Source organism: Sinocyclocheilus anshuiensis, unplaced genomic scaffold (genome assembly GCF_001515605.1).
Source record: "Sinocyclocheilus anshuiensis isolate Anshui unplaced genomic scaffold, SAMN03320099.WGS_v1.1 scaffold279, whole genome shotgun sequence".
NCBI lineage: Eukaryota > Metazoa > Chordata > Actinopteri > Cypriniformes > Cyprinidae > Sinocyclocheilus > Sinocyclocheilus anshuiensis.
In genome coordinates, this window is record NW_015549591.1 from 31205 (window position 1) to 37687 (window position 6483).

General features: G+C 36.9%; 1 long non-coding RNA gene across 1 annotated transcript; it reads right to left on the reverse strand.

Moving 5' to 3' along the window:
• Positions 1–499: 499 nt before the first annotated feature.
• LOC107658170 (uncharacterized) lies at positions 500–1152 on the reverse strand. The gene is made up of 3 exons (XR_001630759.1): positions 1104–1152; positions 852–935; positions 500–682 (listed from the first exon to the last, which is right to left on the reverse strand). It is a non-coding gene; the product is annotated as an uncharacterized LOC107658170 (long non-coding RNA).
• Positions 1153–6483: the final 5331 nt, after the last annotated feature.

The following is a 6483-nucleotide window of genomic DNA, read 5'->3' on the forward strand; positions in this document are numbered from 1 at the left end:
CAAGTAAAGTGTTTAATGTTTCAAATAACTTTTGTGAAAATAAAATGTCAATGGGTGAAATAATATTCCGTTGTCATTCAGTGTAACATAAATATTATGTACAAATGAAACAACATACTTATTCTGACCTGCACTTCCCAGGTAAAAAAGAAATGCACTATACTAATCTCGATGCACTTATTAAAGTTTTATTATACGATACTAAGTGCATAATAAATGTGCTATTTTGGAACAACTAAGTATGTTAAGTGCTCTTTTAGATATGCTTATGATGAACATTAAGCTAATTGCACTGTATAATTTAGGTTGGGTTCACAGGCTAAGCCAGGATTAGGCCAAAGTAGTTCAATTAGGACACTTAAGTAATTTTTTATAAACATGCTTTAGAAAAAAAACATTACTGGTGTGCATCTTGAGACAAAACAAGGGCACTGACATATTTTAAGATCAATCAGTGCAAGTTTCTTTCAGTTGAAACCGCTCAGACTTACATTTTAGTCTGGGACTAGGTTTAAGCCTTGTCTGTGAAAGTGGGGGATAATGAAGTTGCCTGCAAATGGCTAAACCAAACAAAGAAACAGAACATTTCAAATGTCACCATCATCATCATCTTTAAATCATCATCTTCATCTGGGGGCTTGCAATTCAGACACTGTGGTCTTTGAAAACTGCATTGCAGGGTCTGTGAAAGGAGAAAAGAATTAATCAGTGCTTTTGAGTGGTGTTTTTGAATATCATATGCATTATAATTTCCATAGATATGCATTAACATTTCTTTGGGCCCATTTACACCTGGTCACTTCATGCGTTTTCTCTGGTGTAAACAGGTCCTTTGACTGTTCTCAGTTTACCTTTCAAAGCTTGGACTAAATCCTCATCAAGCTTGACATGAGCATCCGTTTTTATCCTCTTGTCTGCCGTCACCATACAATACTCTGTGTTACATTAAACATAAGGTTAGAAGAGGCCCAACATCTCTACAACAGAAGTGCTGAATCCAAAGTTAGCATTACACTCAGATCCTCAATAGTCACTTTATTAGGAAATATGTCAGCCAGAATTAAACCTGTGACATTCACTGATATGAGAATAAACACACTTACCACTCTCCTAATCTGATTTCAATATGTCTTCTATTGCAGCAGCAGCTGATGTGAAAACAACAAATTTTAACTTAATATTTCACGATGAAATATTCATGTATATCTATCATTTACTCCATTACAATTGTTACAATTAAAAATTGTTGAGGAAAAAAACACACACTTCATTTTATTGGTGTACATGCTATAACGACAAATTATTCTTCCTGCCAGTACATTGGACAATGTTTTTATAGCTGTTATATGACAGAGAAATGCCACTACCTAGACTTTAAGCAACCATATACCCAGTGCCTATAGTTGCAAGATAACTAGCTAGTAAGTGCCAGTGTCATGTTATGTTAACATTCCATGTGTTAGCTAACATTTGCAAATGTACACCATCACTATCCACCATGGAAAAACTCAGAAGTGATCTTAAAGTTCGTAAAAAAATGGCTGGTAAAAATTTACTACTGAGGAGGAGTGTTTCTGTGGGCAGTATCTTCATCTGTCCTTGACTTGGCAGACACACCTTTTAAGCACCTATTAAGTTGTTCATGGGAGGCGGGAGCTGACCTGGTTTTCTAATCAGGAAAATACAATAAAGCGAAACTGGGATGATTTCTGCTGAAAACATGTTACCATCTCAACAGCAGGGCTTAATTTGTGCGGGAACATGCCGGATCCTGATCCGGCACCTCATTTGACAGATCCCCTCCTCAGGCGACAATGAAAGACGTTTGTGTTTTGTTTTTTTCAGATGTTTACATTTAGTTAAGACAAAACTGACTGTGCTTACGAGGATAATCGCCAGGACGGCCATTTTTACGTCATTTTTTGTGTGTATTTGGCCGCGTAAGCGCAACTCGCGAGGTTGGTACTCGGTACTGGGAAAAAGAAAGATGTAACAACGAATGTTCTATTTAATTTAACAGTTCACCCCAAAATTTATACAAACATATACATACATATACGTCACCTGGTGTCATGGCAAAAACGTACCTGGGGGCACTTTTTCGTGAGACGCGAAATACGTACCAATAAGTACATATCACTGCAGTTTCCAAAAGAAATGAACACTAGAGGCAGTAAAACTCCGACACCTTTTATTCCTTTTTACACAAATTTACAGAGTTTTGATTAATAAAGCATCATTTTCACACAATTACTTGAAAAATATTATGTTATGACTTATATTACTATGACTTAAAATTATTTTAATATGCTGGGAGATTTGAAAACTGATGCTTTTGAATGTTAGCATCACACATATCCAGCTTCATATCTATGGGTTTTCATAGACGGTAGGTTTATTTGGTAGCTCGCGGAGTACGGAGGCGTACTTGAGAGGTGAGGAGCTCTGGTTTGAATCCCATGTAACTACGGTTCGACAAAACTGTTCAAATCTGCATATAAGGAAGTTTAAATGGCACGGTTGCATCAACAAATGCGTTTTTATGTCAGTTTTGTATTTGTTAACACTATTGGGTAGGTTTAGGGTTGGGTTTGGTGTAGGGCATATTTCCAACACGACAGAGCATTAACTTTTAGCGACAATCCCCCGGATATTTGAATTCTTAACCGCCGCAATACGTACCTGAAGCAACGTAATAAAAACACAGCAATACGTACCTATATCAACGTAATAAAAACATGCCAGGGTTGACGTATTGAACCCGTGTTTTAGTGCCACTCAGTGGACATTTCTCTTTGAAACTGCGGCAAAACGTGCAGTAAGGTACGTAAAAACGGTGTTGCAGAAAAGTACCCAGAGGTACGTGTTTTTATGAGACCAGGTTGCATATACTGTATATATATATATATATATATATATATATATATATGAATTCTGTAATCAAGTACTCACCTTCGTTCATCTTCGAAACACGTTCATCTTCTTTGCACGTTCGCTTTGTAAACACTGGTTCGGTTCTTCCGCCTATGTCACGTGTAACCTTTCCAATGTGATTACATAATGCGTGAAGTTGAGATAGTGCAAGATGAGCATTTGTGGTTATAAAGTATATACATTTTAATTTTTTTTCGAAAACGACAGATTGTTTCGCTAGATAAGACCCTCATTCCTCGGCTGGGATCATGTAAAGCCCTTTGAAGCTGCACTGAAACTGCAATTTGGACCTTCAACCCGTTTATCCCCATTGAAGTCCACTATATGGAGAAAAATATAATAATTATTTAAATATTGTTTCGCTAGATAAGACCCTCATTCCTCGGCTGGGATCATGTAAAGCCCTTTGAAGCTGCACTGAAACTGCAATTTGGACCTTCAACCCGTTTAAACCTACTGAAGTCCATTATATGGAGAAACATCCTGGAATGTTTTCCTCAAAAACCTTAATTTCTTTGCGACTGAAGACAGAAAGACATGCATATCTTGGATGACATGGGGGTGAGTAAATTGTCAGGAAATTTTTAATTCTGGAAGTGAATTAATCCTTTAAATATAGAGTCTTTTAATGTCATCTAATGATTCTTATTCTAAATATGCCTGACAAGATTTTTTTGGTATCTGAACTAATACTAATAATGTGAAATACAGTATTATTACAAATTAAAATAATAATTTTCTATTTGAATATATTTTAAACTGAATTTTCAGCATCATTACTCCAGTCTTCAGTGTCATATGATCCTACAGAAATCATTCTAATATGCTGATTTCTGCTCAAGAACCATTTCTTCTTATTATTATTATCAGTGTTAATATGTCAGGATTGGACCTGTTTTGTCATGTGTTTCAGTTCCTGTTTTGCCTTATTTGGTCATGTTCCTGTCCTCGCTTTGTTAATTAGTTTGATTAGTCATCCCATACACCTGTGTTTCCCCAATCATTCCCTGTATTTAAGTCCTAGTCTGTGCAGTCTGTGTCTGTCGGTTCTACTTGCTATTTTCATGTGTTTCCTGCCATTCCAAGTGTTGGATGTACCCTGTGTTTCTTGGATTAAAGACTGTTTCGTTTATTCCTCGTCTCCTGTTCCATTGATGTCACCTGTGTTCCCCTGATTGCCCTGTGTTTAAAAGTCCTAGTCTGTTCAGTTTGTGTTTGTCAGGTGTACTCGTTCTCTATGTGTGTTGGCTCAAGCGCCCATTGTGGATTATCTCCTGTGGTTCTTGATAAGAGACTGTTAAACGTTTCCTCGTGATTCCAGCGTGTTCCCTCAACAGCGTAGCGTGACATGATAGTGCTGCTTAATCTTTTCGATATTGATGATATGATGTCATTTTTTTTTTTTCAGGACTGAAAAAAAAAACAGCATTAAATGTGTGTGTGTGCGCGTGTGTGTGTGTATAATGTATGATCATACATATAACAAATTTAAATATTTTTCTGTAAAATTTGAAATAATAAATTACTCTTTACAGTATTACTCTGTAAAACTTGCACATAAGTGCTCATAGTGGAGCTCAATTGATGCTTTTGAGCTGCTTGTTTTCAAATGGTCAAGCTGGTTCACCATTCGGTGTCGATTATTTAGCTATAGTTTTGAATTAAAATGATTTTTAAAAATATAGTAATCACAAATGACTGGAAAGATTGTGAAAAATCATAATTCATTGTTCAAAAAGTGTGGCAAAGCAGTTAAAAATCTGTCCATTTTTATTGTAACAAAAAGATAATTTGTTAGTACCAGTCTAGTTATATATTGAATTGTGTGCAGTAATGTTGGAAAGTTTGACTCATTTCTACAAACCAGTTCTTTCTAACAGTTCATTTCAATGTGCTGCTTCAAAAAAACAATTCAGCATTTCATATGTCATCATATTCCCAGATGTCACATGACATTTTACATGCTTTGAACATGTTTTAATAAATGCCAGTTTCTTGATTAAGTAAAATTAAATGTATGTATTTATTGTATTTTATGTGATCCAGTTCAGATTTTACACCCACTGTAATTGAGATTAATGAGGTCGTCACAACCTGCATGCTGAAAATATGGCTAAAACAATTTTGTTTCTGTCAAGTTGCTTACATTACAGTTTTTTTATACTATTAAGTACCCTGTGCAGAGAAGGAATGGATGAACGAAATATATGAACCCCAATGATTTCATTGCACAAACAGGTTTAGAATGATATGAGGTGTTACCAAATGATGAGATGTTTTCAGCCACAAATAATTAACTTACATATGTATTTGCATTTACAATAAACAAAACTAAAAATATCTCAAATCTTTTAAAAAGTGAAATCCTTAGTCCTCAGTTTGAGTGATGCTCATTTAGAATCAGTGTGTTTTTAACTCAAGAACCGCTGCGACCAGATCAGTCATTTTCCAAATGAATCACTCAATTACTGAAAAGAACCAGATAAAAAAAAAAAAAGATTAATTAATCAAAAAGGAATTCACTAACATAATATTTATTTTCTTTGCACACAAGGACCTGGACTGCACATTGTTTTAGGTGGGACAGGAAGACTAAGGGGTCCTAACATAACCCTTTCCTGGGATCCATCCAGGGGTTATATGAGGACAAGGAACACACAAGCCTTTGCACAAACACAATTCAGCGAAACTATATTAAGCACGGCACGATCCTCACATTGAGGTGTTTGGCATGCAAAATAGAACACAGGCCAAGAAAAAGGGCAGTCTAAACTTGTCCACTCTTACAAGCAGACGGACTCTCTCACTCACAGGCTGGTATGGATGTGCACATTTACAGAGCACGACACTCAACGGGTCTTGAACTGCTTCTTCGGCTTCCCAAGAGACCCTCCAAACGGCATCCTACAGCATCACAGAGGCTTTTAGCCTGCCTCTGATTAAGCAGTATAGCAGAAATTAATTCTGCTGGGCTGAAGGGTGACATCATGGCACATGGGCACACTGCCAACTGCTTACATCTGCAACAATCGGGTCAGCGGCCCACCCCCCTACACATACAGTCTTACGCTCATTGTATTAACAGCACCTAATCTTATCCCACAGCCCCCTGATAGCGAAACCCCATCCATATGCCTGCAAACAAAATCCTTCCCTTCAAACTATATTTACAAGAGACTATTGAAAAGATGCTCCATGATTATCACCAATCTTGTCACTACCCCACAGATGAACACTAAATAATTTTTGTCAAGCAAAAACAATGATGTAAAATCTCCAAAGTCTGGGACCAAACTTTGAAGAATCTAAACAAAGGGCCCAGTACGGGCTGAGAGTAACCTGACCGCTGCTTGACCAAAGCCCTTAGCATCTCACTAGGCTCTAATCAATGAGTGCTCATAAATCTGGCTTGGTAGTGAGTCACATAATGATTTGATCTGCTCTTCAGCACCTCACCCCTGACCTTTTCCCTGAGGCAATCTTAAGAGGATAATTTCTCACAGCGTAAGCTGGAAAGGCTTTGATGAGTCGACTTGGTTTTCAGTTGTA